A 13095-nucleotide genomic window follows, 5' to 3' on the forward strand; every position below is an offset into this window, starting at 1 on the left:
TTATTTATCATCTGGTTCTCCAGAAACCCGAAAAACAAAATGAAACAGAACAAAAAGAAAAAAAAGAAAAGAAAACCACATTTGAAAGGCAGATCCTCACCAGCAGCTGGTCCATCTCCTACGGGGGACCATATTCTAGGGCACTTTTGGTGCACTTGCCTGAACCTGTCAGGGCACTCTGTGCTTGCAGAAGAGATTTTTTTTTGCCAGGGAGAGGCAAGGGGAGGAGAAATAACGTTCTAGACAGCTCAAATCCATTACTGTGCCACTTCCTGTGCAGCAGGTCCTGTGACAGGATGGGAACTGAGGCTGCTTGAAATTTAAAAGCTAAGGACACCAGCACAAGGTGTCCTTTTGCTTTGTCAAGGAAGTGATTCCCAAATCACACAGCCCCCCCACCATCGTCCCTCCCACCACCACCTGAAAGCCTCTTGATTCTCTTCTCAAAAACACAAGGGACACCTCAGAGTTCAGCAAGTTCTGCCAGTGCAGCCCTCGGTGCCCCCGTCTCCAGGTCTGTCCCCCTTGCTTTCATCCTCAGCCACGTCATTCTTCAGCCGTGGACAGGAAATTGTCCCCATTTCTCCCGTACTTGGCTGGTTACCTTTTCTCTAAGCCGTGCAGGACCCACGAGAGGAGGCTGTGATCCTCTATCAGCTCATGGGCAGCTCTAGAGGTGACACGGGCAGCACTCTGTCATATCTCCAGAATACGACTCTGAAACAGAAAATGCAACTTGTTCTTTTACAGCCAAGATCTGATTATCTAACTTAAAATGAGCAATTTGGCTGGTACCCGATCAACTTCCAGCTAAAATGAACACCGCCTGTTCTCAGCAACTCCAGAGAAGGAAAGACATTCTCCCTTCAACGCTTCACACCACAGGTGCTGCTCTTACCAGAAGTATTCAGGTAGCAAGACAGTTTTCTCTTTTTGTCCGAGGTTTTGATACCTGAAATCCTCAGGGTGGATGCTCCCAAACCTGAGAGCTCCCGGCAGGCGAGTTTCCCTCCTGCCGAAGCACTGTGCAGGTGACAAACGTGCTGGCTGGGGAAATAGAGACCCCAAAAAGAAAAGGCCCCGACTGCAGGAGCAAAACCACGGCACCACGATGGCAGGAACCTGTTCCAATTTCAAGGGATCAGGATGGGACTGGCTTAGACACAATCTAAATTATTTCCCCCTCCACACATACACAAAACCAACAAGGAACAGATTTTCAAGAGGACCAAGGCAGAATCAGCTATTCCTTTCTGGTTTGTACTTGAGATCTTGAGGCCATACAAATATATGGCCTCAAATATATTGGCCTCAAATATGGCCACAAATATATATTTTGTGGTTTGGGGTATTTGGGAACTGTTCTTTTTAAATTCTTACCTGGGAGCCCTGGTCACACAAAGGACTGCTGAGAAAGGAAAGAATGACCCGGAAAATCCTCTGGTAGACATAAAGCTCACAGCAATGTTTGTCACGCAGCCCTTCCCCAAGAAATCTGAGGATCCACTCGTGCTGTTTTGTACTGGAAGCCATAAAGAAAAATACCACCGTCAGACATTCCTACATTTCCAAAGGATACCTGCTCCAAAGAGCACAAAACCCCGGTTCCCTCTGAGTGCCAGCTCAGGAATTACCACAGCTTGTTCTGGACTTCTCAATTTCCATTCCTATCAAATTTAATCGCTAACATCCACTGGGAACAGTCAGTCTGCAGCCCAAACATGCAGTGGAAATGGAATTTTAGAAGTTGCTGTTTCTAAAATACTTCAGTTGAACTCAAAGTTACTAACCTAAACTCAAAGAGGAATTGTAGCTAGCCGGGGCAGAACATTCTTTTCTTGTGCTCACAGAGCATACACAGCACAACTCATTGTGCCTTAGTATTAAGAAGACAACAAAAACCTCACAGAAATAACATTTTGAATTCCTACATGAAACAAAAGAAAGACGCTTCTAATTAACTACCTGTGGGAGAATGAGGTTTCATTGTATTTTTGCGGCTGTTTTTAATACATTTCTGAAGAATTACTGGGTACCTAAAATGGGACTCTCACCTCAAAATCAAAACTGTAGAAAAGCTGGAGAAAACCCGGTACCTTCCTCAGGTCCAAACACCGGTGCGACAGAAGGAATCTCTTTACCCTTATGTACACGTGCTCCTCTGTAAAGAGAAAAGGCTGGCATGGTGGAGGAGGACAGCGCTCCCAATCCACAAGCACGGATGACAATTTGTGGAAGCTGCAGTCAGTGAGCGTGCAGCGCTCCGAGCTGGGAGAACAGCCCGGCAACTGCAGAAGGCCTTTGCTCTGAGGCGCATTCCCATTGCTGCCCACCCTCCCCTTCTCTTGCCCAGGAGGAAAAGCTCAGGCAAGAGCGCACGAGCACAGAGCAGGTGAGGGGATCGACACTCCCCAGGGCTCTGTTTTTCACCCCAGCAGTGACACACGCAGCACGTTCCAGTACCTGGCTTCAGGATCTGCTGTGCCACACGAGCAGCGCAGAGGGTGAGGGAGAAGGTGAACCTGAGGCTTGGCTGCCTGATTCCGTTCTGCACGGCATCCAAGAGATACAGCAACGCCAAGGGCCCCGGGAGAGAAGCCTGAAGCACAGCCCAAATGAACACAGCGGGAGCACAAAGACATCGATCAGCTTCCGGGACATTTCACGGGTCACACAGGTAAGAGCCCCAGTTCAGCAAATCTGAGGCTTTGGCGACGTCAGGATCAAAACACCCGGAAACCTGTGAGAAAGAAACCGAACTGCAGCCGGCTAAAAGCTGTCCCTGCCGACAAGTCCTTCAAACAACTTGTTCACGAGGAGGCAGGGATTGATTCAATACTCACCAGCCCATCTGGCCAAGGTCAGAGCTCTGTGCCCACCCAGGACACGGCAGCCAGCAGGGACCCTTCTCCCGCTCTCCAGCACGGACCTGTGAAGCCAGGGAGAAGTTTACAGAACAGAAGCAGCCAGAAGATGCTCTCTACTTCCATATGCTCTCTGATCGATCATTCCCAAGGAAAGTCCCCACGGATCGGAAGCAACCACCTCTCATTTTTCCTCCCCAATCATCACTGCCTTGCCTTTCTGTGCGTTTCCTCCCGTGCCCATCCCCAGAGCACCTTTAGTCCATCTTTTGTTCCCAACCGCAGCTCTCCAGCACAAATGCCACTCCTCACACACACAAAGCAAACAGTCATCTGCTTCAGCTTTTGGCTTAGAAAGTAAAAACCTCAGTGCGTCCGGCTATGTGATTAAAACACAGAGACACACGGGTGGACATAGATGGAAAGCTTTTCAGGAGAGAAAAGAGCTGATTCGCTAGCACGCTTCCATACAGCTTCAGAAAAATCAGAATCCACAGCAACTCCTAAGACCCCTGCTGAGGAACCCAGCCCTCCTGGGAACACCCAATGCCGCAGCCACGGGAAAAGGATGGGAGAAGCCAAGCTTGGGGTGAAAAAAAGATGACATCAATACAGGAGCCTGTAAAAAGCCTTCACACAGCAACAGTGGGAACCAGTCCCATTTGCTCCGTCCCTGCTTTTTGGGATGACACAAATGAAATGAAATGACACAAAGGAAATGAAAACACGTGAAACACAAGGCACACCTATAGGGTGTGCCAGGTGCTCCTTTTGGCAGCGTGGACGACAAAGGTCTCTCTCTGCGCACTTACAGGCAGCCCGGTTGCAATCCATCCTTAGCCCAAGCCTTCCTCGCCTCCCATTCGCCAGCGCTCTGCTCTGGCCTTTGGAGCGCTGGCCCCGTCCTCCCGCAGCAGCACGGCACCGGAACACAGCGAGGCAAAGCGTGCCGGAGCCGCCCGTGCTGTCAGCGTACCTGTCAGCTCCCGGCGGTGGGCAACTCCGGCCCTGCGGGCAAGGGGGAGACGGCTCGGGCACCTCCAGCGGCTGCTCTGCCCCGATGCTTTCGCGTTCTCCTGCATTTCCCTGCAGCGGAGGGGGTCCGGGACGGGGGCGGATCGTGTCAGAGTGGAGACGGCGGGGAAGCTCGGGGAGGCGGCGGGAACGCGGCGGGACGAGACGGGGACGCGGCGGGACGGCGACGACTCGCTTGACCTTCCAAAGATGGCGGCAGGAGGGGCGGGGAAAGCCGGGGCCCCGCTCCGCCGCCTGCGCGCCGCCCCGGCGGCATTTTCCGGCACGCGGTCGCTTCCAGCGTCTAGAGAGGGACGCGCGCGGGGATCGGGAAAGGGGAGTGCAGCCCTGTTCCGACGCCGCTCGCCCGCCGCCCGCCGCCCCCGGCCCGTGAGCGCTGCGACCGCGCCTCCGCCGCCCGCCGAAAGCGGCCCCGCCGGGCCGCCCTCGCCGCTGCCGTTCTTCTCGGTCATCGGGTCCCTTTGCTCTCCCGAATCTCCTTCACCCCTCCCCTCTATTTACAGACACCGCCCCGCTTGCCGCTCGCTCCCGCGCCTCGCCCTTCCCACGCTCGGCGGCCGTCCTTCCCCCCTCAGCCGGCACCCAGCGGCGAGGGGCAGGGCGCTGGCTGGGGGGGGCTGCAGTACCGCTCTCTGTCCACAAGGCGGCAGCACCGCCGGCGGCGGCCACAGCCGGGGGCTGCCGCTCGCCCGGAGGGAAGGGAGGCAGAAAAGAACAGGGGCGATCCCCTTGGAAAAATCCTGAAAAATAAATGGCCCAAACACAGCCGCACGCAAACTAAAACACACTGCCTCTAACCCAATAAAACCCCTCCAAAATCCTTTTCTTTTAAACTCTCTAGAACTATCTTTCATATTTATACTTTTCACATTCCCATTTATCATGTATATTGATGCATGATGTTATTTCGATTCTATATTAAATATCTTCCTATGACTTCTATTTATTTATATTTTATCTTTTTATATATCCAGATATATTAATATACATTTCTATATTTATATTAAAAAAATAGTTCTATTATTTAAAATAAAAGCCCTGCCTGTAACCAAATTCTATCTCTATGATATTAATATTAACGATCTCTTATTTAAAAGAAAAATGCTGCCTGAAACCCGCCCGCCCGCGGCGCAAGTGTGGCAACAGCCCGTGTCCGCAGTACTGGCAAGGCCGCGGGAAATCCCGGCGGGGCGGCGCCTGCGTGGCGCGCGGGCAGTGCAGCACGCGGACCACGATTTTCCCGCGCTTTTTTTTTTTTTTTTTTTTTTTTTTTTCTATCCGCCATATTGAGAAGGTCAAGAATGTCCCGGCCGCCGCGACACTTCCAAGATGGCGGCCGCGTGAGGCCCCTGGGAAGAGAGAGGCGATTATGCCGATGCCTGTCGGCGCCCGCTGAAAACCTGACCGCCTGCGGAGCCGCTGAGCTCACAGCCCGTGGCCACGACACGGGAAAGAGCGTAAAAAATCCCGCGGGGACGGCGCCGGCGTCAGGGTGGCGTGCAGGCAGTGCAGTAAACAGACCGTGGTCCTCCTTTTTCCCGCCCTTTTTGCCGCCATATTGGGAAGGTCAAGCGAGTCCGCGACAACCCACTCCCAAGATGGCGGCCGCGGGAGGACCTCGGGCGAGGGCTGCAGTCCCGCATTCTGGCCACAAGGCGGCGGCACTGCCGCCCGCCTTGGGGCTGCAGGCGGGGAAGGCGCGCAAAGAAGGACAGGCGCGACCCCCTTCAAAACATCCTCTGCAATAAATGCCCCTAAACAGCCCGCACGAAAAAAACACCAACAAAGAAAACCCTGCCTCTAACCCAATAAGAACCAAAATAAAAAATCTTTTCTTTTAAACTAGTTTTCAATCTATTTTATTCTTATGTTTCATATTTATATTCACAGTTTGATTTAGAATGTATATTCATGTATAACGATAATTTTATCATTTCTTACATTCTTTCCTATTGCTTATAATTTATTTTATTTTATATTTTATACATATCTTAAGATATTGATTACATATTTCTATATTTAGATTAATATTTCTAAAAGGTTTATATTGTTTATAATAAAACCCCTGCCTCTACCCCAGTCAAAACCTAAAAAAAACCCCCTTTCTTCTGAACTGTGTTTAAATTTATCTATGTTTTTCGCATTTATATTGAAATTTGCATTGTAAATGTAGATTGATGTATGGTGTTATTTATATTCTATCTCTTCCTATTACTTATTTTTATTTACACTTTATATTTTTTATCTATCTTTATACATTGATTATCTATTTCTATTTTTAGAATTATATCAAAATAAAATGTATATTCATATTTTTTAAAATAAAAACCCTGCCTCTAACCAAATAAAGACCAAATAAGCCCTTTCTAATTTATTTTATTTATATTTTTAATTTTTATAATAAAAGCCCTGCCTACTACCAAAGAGAAAATTTAAAAAACCCCTTTATTTTAAACTATATTTGAATATTTTTCTATTTATGCTTTTGATATTTACATTTATAGTTTCTTACATATTATATTACAGTATATTGATGTACTATATTTAGATATATAAAATATATGACATGTCATGTGGTATAATAAGACATATACAGTATAATATCCATTATGTATTGTATCAATTTCTATGATTTTGTATTTTATATCTATCTACATATATTAATTATACATTTCTATATTGATATTTTCTATGGATTTGATTTATATGTATAATCTATATTCATATGTACTTATATAAACATACTCTAAAATACTCTATAGAGTATAAAATACTCTATATCAAACATTATAACATCTTACGGTGATAGATGATATTATTTATGTTACATGTTCTATTTATATGTATTCTATTTATATTTAAAATGGAAGTTTTATATTCCCATTTTTATATTTCTAGATTTGTTTTCTTACATTATAGTTATAGTTATAATTTTGCATTTAAGATCCAATACCTAAAACTAAAATGCCAATACAAACAGCAACAAATTCCCACCCATACCGTCCAAAAATATTAGAATGGCTCCACCAGCCAACCGACTACCAGCAAAAAAAACCCACACTACACTCTTTTCACTAACAATTCTTATCACATCACAAAAATTAAACAAAAATGAAAAAAACCCCTATAGAATCCCACACAGCAAATCACAAAAACCACTAAAAAGAAAAAAAAAATCCAACTAACTTACTAAACTCCAAACCCTACAACAGACCCTGAACGTTACTAAAAAAAAAAAAAAAAAAAATCCAAAACTCTACCTCAACACTAACTCATAAAGAGAACCCAATACGCTATAAAATAAACTTTAAAAACCACCAAACCAATTACCGATATAAAAAAATCTAAACCACTAAGAAACAAAAAAATCACCACCCAAATAAAATAACTACCCAAAAAATCCACCATATAAACAACCATGTTCCCAAAAATAAAACGAATAAAAACCAGCAACCAAATACATCAAACTACAAAAAATTATAAAAACTTAAATTAACAACAACAACAAAATGATTCCTAACTCAATAAACCCATAATGCCTCAAACCATCATCAAAACTAAAATACCACCTGGAAATAAACACCAAGCCAAAAGATAAATGTAACCATAAACAATATCTCCCAGATTCTCTGCAACAACAAAACATACACGACAATCAAACATACCAAATGAATAAAACCTCTATAATACAATAAACAATAATGCAATCATCAATATTACGAAAACCTCACTAATTAACTACAGGACACTGCCTCAAACCCACCAAAACGAACACTACATACTCACGCTAATAAAAGCCACCACAATCCAATTAAAAACCTAACCGCTACTTCATGCCACGACCCATAAAAAACATTGTAAACCTTAAAATATATAATTTTAAATTATCTTTTTATAATATAAAAATATTATTTAAAAATCCAACCAAAAAAATCAAAACAAATAAAAAAAAAAAAAAAAGTCCAACAAATTCCACAAAAATAAAATCCAACAACAAAACTCAATCCAAATAAATCCTTGCCATCAGCACCTGAACCAAGAACCATAACATTCAAGAAGTACACCATGTCCCTTAGCATACGCCAACCACGAACAAAATAAAACGATACAACCAATTCCTAAGAACCACTTCCAAACCGCTACACCAAGGACCTTCGGAAAATGAAAAGCCGCGCTGCCGGCACCGGGCGGAGCGCGGCTCCCGGCAGGAAAGCGGCTCCTGCGGCAGGCAGAGGCGGCGCCGCGCCGGGAGCCTCCCGCCCGCTCCCCCTGCCCGGCGGGGCCGGCACCGGATCCAGGGGGCCCCGGCGGCGCCCGAGCCCCGCGCCCGGAGCGGCCGGCACCGGCGCAGCGCCCGCGCCGCCTCTCCCGCCCGCCGGCCCGGCAAAGCTCCCCGCGGCTCCGCACGCCTCGCTCCGGCGCGGCTCCGGCAGTCCCGCGCCAGCCCGGCCGCGCCCAAGTCCCCTTCCACCTCGGCAGCTCCCCAGGCAACGCCAGCAGCTCCCGCGCCACAGCCTTGGCTGCCGGGCCAGGGGCAGAAGAAGCGCCCTCCAATGCAGCGGCACAGCCCGATTCCAACCCTTCAAACGCTGCGAGAGCTGCAGCTTCCTTCAATTCAACCCCCGGAACTTACGCCACACTCAGGTGCTCGCCTCACTTCAACAAGGGCAAATAAATGTGTTCTCCCCTTCAGTTTCAGCCCCTGTAAGAGCAGAAAAGAAGGTACTTTCCTCAAATGATGGTAAAAGGGGGATTTTTACCGCAATCCAAACCCTTTACAAGGACGGACGACACGTTCCCTATCAACTACCCCCTCCATTTAAACCTCAGGATGATGAAAATGGGGGGGGGGGGGCTACTCTCAAGTCAAAACCCAGCATACAACAACAATATTTTTCCCCTTCTATTTGAAATAGAACACAGGGATTCGCTGCCACCCCGGGAGGATACCCCTAACACCCTGGAAAAGGCATGTTTTCCTTCAATCAAGACCCTCAAAACCACGAGTGCACGGGAATCCCACCCAGTTCAAACACAGGCAATAAGGGAAGAGAAGTTGCTTCCCTCATTTTGAATTTCTTTTGTCTTAATAAACCCTAGTTTGTTTGGGTTGTTTTTTTTTTGTTTTTGTTTTTTTTTTTTGTTTTTTTTTTTTTTTTGTGGGTTTTTTTTTTTTCGGGGAGCAATGGGGAGGGATTGGCAAAACGAAATTTAAAAGGGAAAGGAGAAAAGTCCCCACTACAAAGGCACACCGTCTCACCTGTTTGGCTGCTGTTTCCCGGCACAAAGGTTTGTCCCTCGGCACCTCCTTTGAGCAATGCTCCAGGTATCCAAGCGATCCCCCAGACCCTGTCTGAAGCTCTCACCGTCCTTCCATGAGACAACCGCGGGAGCCACCCCCGCAAACTCCTCTTCTCCAACAGCTCCATGCAAGAGTGAGCTGAGGCAAACGCCCTAAAACAGCCGCCGGCAGGAGCCGCCCCCTCATCATCCTCACAGCTCACACCTGGGGCTGCTCTGAGCCCTCATCATCCTCACAGCTCACACCTGGGGCTGCTCTGAGCCCTCATCATCCTCACAGCTCACACCTGGGGCTGCTCTGAGCCCTCATCATCCTCACAGCTCACACCTGGTGCTGTTGCCACTCTCCAACAGCGCCTCTCCCTGTCCAGCACACAGCCCACAGACACACACCAAGCAGAAATCCACTAGGGGTGTTGGCTTTTCTTAGTCCGTCTGGTTAGACGACTAAAACACGTACATGCATTGGGGGTCATTGAGGGAAAGCTTTCCACTGGAGAAAATAGTCATTTTGGAAGCACACTTTGATACACTTCAGAAAAAGCAGAATCAGCACCAGCTCCTAAGACCCCTGCTGAGGAACCCAGCCCTCCTTGGGACACCCAAAGCAGCAGACCTCGAAAAAGGAGGGGAAAAGTCAAGCTTGGAGTGGAAAAAGAGAACAGAAGTACACCAGCCTTTCAAAATGCCTGCACACAGCAATAGTGGGAACCAGTCACATTTCTCCTTTCCTTGCTTTCTGTGATGACATAAATATGAAGTAAAAACACGTTAAACAAAAGGCAGAGCTAGGATTTTACAGGTCTTCATTTTGGCAGTCTGGATGACAAACGCCTCTTACGAGACTGTGACACGTTTTGGGGACTGGCAGAGAATGGAGGCAAAAGGTGCCAGAGCGCCTTTTCTATTCCCTTCAGCCCCTGCAGCTGTTCTGATGGTTTCAGGACACTTGCTTGGTTCATTCCTAGATCAAAACGTTATGGCATTATTTTCAAAACTACTACCCATCGCCAGTCAGAGTTTCCTACATTCCTAGATACAAATGAGTGGATAGAGAGAGGGTTTCTTTCCAAATGAATTTAGCAATACTTTCCTATTTTTACCAATACCTATAAAAACGAAGCACTTGACAGGATGTAGTATTCTACACACCCCCCTCCCTGTGCATTTTGGGGCAGCTTTGGGTCCCTCGGGGGGACGGCACCCGGCATGACCCCCCCTCATTCACCACCCACCTGCTCCTCCGCCGCAGCGTGCGTCCCTCTCCTACGGACCTCGGGGTGCCCCAAATGACACCAGAGCCCCGAGTCTTCACCCCTTTTTCCTGGCCCCCAAAGAAGGCACAGAACGAGTCTTAACTGCCTTGGCTGGCCACTTTTCTTTCCCAGGGAAAAGGACCGGTCGTTGTCTCCAGGGGCCTGTGGCCCTGAAGTGGCCGGACACCTCCAAAAATCCAAACGATCGAAGATGTGTCGCAGACCCAAGCTGCCCCCACCTCAAACCTGTGCTGCCCTGACAGTCCCAAGGGAACCCTACAAACTGACCCTAACCCTAACCCCAACCCTAACCGCAACCCTAACCCCTGCCCCCTAACCCTGAACGCAGCTCCTTAGCTCTACAAAATGGCGGCATCCGTGTGGTCATGTGACAGGGAGCAAGATGGTGGCGCCCATAGGGTCACGTGATGGGGAGCAAGGTGGCGGTGTCTACATGGTGGGGGTGATGTGGGTAGTGGGTATTGTAATGTGCCAGGTGGAGCACTTATTAGGGGTTGTATAGGTATATATAAAAAAGAAGAAAAACTATATGTCCGGTGCAGCAGAAGAAAGTTACAGGCTCCCGGGGAATAATTTCTTTTTTTTTTTAATAATTATTTAAAGTTTGTTTTTTATTTTACACCCAGGGAGCCTGAAAGTTTCTACATTTTGAAACCTAGAAAGGGAAACAAAGTTAGAAATGAAAAGATGGAAAGAAAGAAAAAGACAGACTTAAGAGAGGACTTAAGAGAGGACTGAGGACTTAAGAGAGGACTTAAGAGAGGACTTAAGAGAGGACTGAGGACTTAAGAGAGGACTTAAGAGGGGACTGAGGACTTAAGAGAGGACTTAAGAGGGGACTTAAGAGAGGACTTAGGACTTAAGAGAGGACTTAAGAGGGGACTTAGGACTTAAGAGAGGACTTAAGAGAGGACTTAGGACTTAAGAGAGGACTTAAGAGAGGACTTGGGACTTAAGAGAGGACTGAGGACTTAAGAGAGGACTTAAGAGGGGACTTAAGAGAGGACTGAGGACTTAAGAGAGGACTGAAGAGGGGACTTAGGACTTAAGAGAGGACTTAAGAGGGGACTGAGGACTTAAGAGAGGACTTAAGAGGGGACTTAAGAGAGGACTTAGGACTTAAGAGAGGACTTAAGAGGGGACTTAGGACTTAAGAGAGGACTTAAGAGGGGACTGAGGACTTAAGAGAGGACTTAAGAGGGGACTTAAGAGGGGACTTAGGACTTAAGAGAGGACTTAAGAGGGGACTGAGGACTTAAGAGAGGACTTAAGAGGGGACTTAGGACTTAAGAGAGGACTTAAGAGGGGACTTAGGACTTAAGAGAGGACTTAAGAGAGGACTTAAGAGAGGACCGAAGAGAGGACTTAAGAGGGGACTTAGGACTTAAGAGAGGACTTGGGACTTAAGAGAGGACTGAGGACTTAAGAGAGGACTTAAGAGGGGACTTAAGAGAGGACTGAGGACTTAAGACTTAAGAGGGGACTTAAGAGAGGACTGAGGACTTAAGAGAGGACTTAAGAGGGGACTTAAGAGAGGACTTAAGAGAGGAAAAGAAATAGGAAATAATGGCAAAGAGTAAAAAATGAGAAGGGTTACAGTGAAAAAGACAGAGGGTGAGAGTGAAAAAGAGGACAAAAGAAGAGAGAAAAAAAAGCAGAGAAGCTGGAGAGAAAAAGAAATAAAGAGTAAAAGCATCAACTAGAGAGAAAAATAAATAGTTAGAAATAGTGAAATAGAGAAACAGAAGAAAAGACATACAGGGAAATAGAGAAGCAGAGAGAGAGAGAGTTAGAAACAGTGAGAAACAGAAACAAAGTTAGGGACGGACAGAAATGACGTGACAGAAAGAAAACTAAGAGAAGAAGCAAAGGAAGAAATACAGTGGGGAAAAAAAAAATACTAAACCACACCAAAAAAACAGAGAAGCCAAAGGGGGAGGGGGAGGGAGCGGGGGGCATCATTATTAGGGTTGATTCAACTTTTTTGAATGATTTTTTTTACTTACACTCCAGCAAAACACATGGAAACGATGTATACGAATGGGAGCGTAGATACAATCCGTACGCTGACCGGTAGAAATCCCACTTGCGTACGGAACCGTATGTGGAAATGCGGCGGCAAATGCAAACACTGAACGATATGGGGCAATAGAAACCGAACGCATATTAACACAATATAACATTTTTTCTATTTACATTACATTTTGTTTGATTGTTAGAGGAAAGACCAAAACAAAAATAGCACACAGAAACCAACAGTCATCCACCGTGACCGCCTCCTTCACATTGCACGCAAACTCACCGTCGCTCTCGTTTCAACCGCTCCGTTACGCCCCGGCAAGCGTTGTTCCTCGGGAACGTGGTTCCCGGGAGCCTCCGAAAAAATCCTCCTGCCTGACGAAAACCCCGGTCCCGGGACGGTCCGCCTCCGAACTTTGGCGATGAACTTCGCCTCGCGGACCGGCCGGGACAGAGGAAAAAAAAACCCAGAGGGGGGGAAAAAAAAAAAACAACCCCGGCTGGGGATTTTTTATTCTAAATTTAAAAAAGAGCTGAAAAACCTGAAAGGCAAAGGCCATACGCACAAGGTTAGAACCGGCCAACACACACTCACACCT

This window comes from Vidua macroura, chromosome 12 (assembly GCF_024509145.1).
Source record: "Vidua macroura isolate BioBank_ID:100142 chromosome 12, ASM2450914v1, whole genome shotgun sequence".
NCBI classification, from domain to species: Eukaryota; Metazoa; Chordata; class Aves; order Passeriformes; family Viduidae; genus Vidua; species Vidua macroura.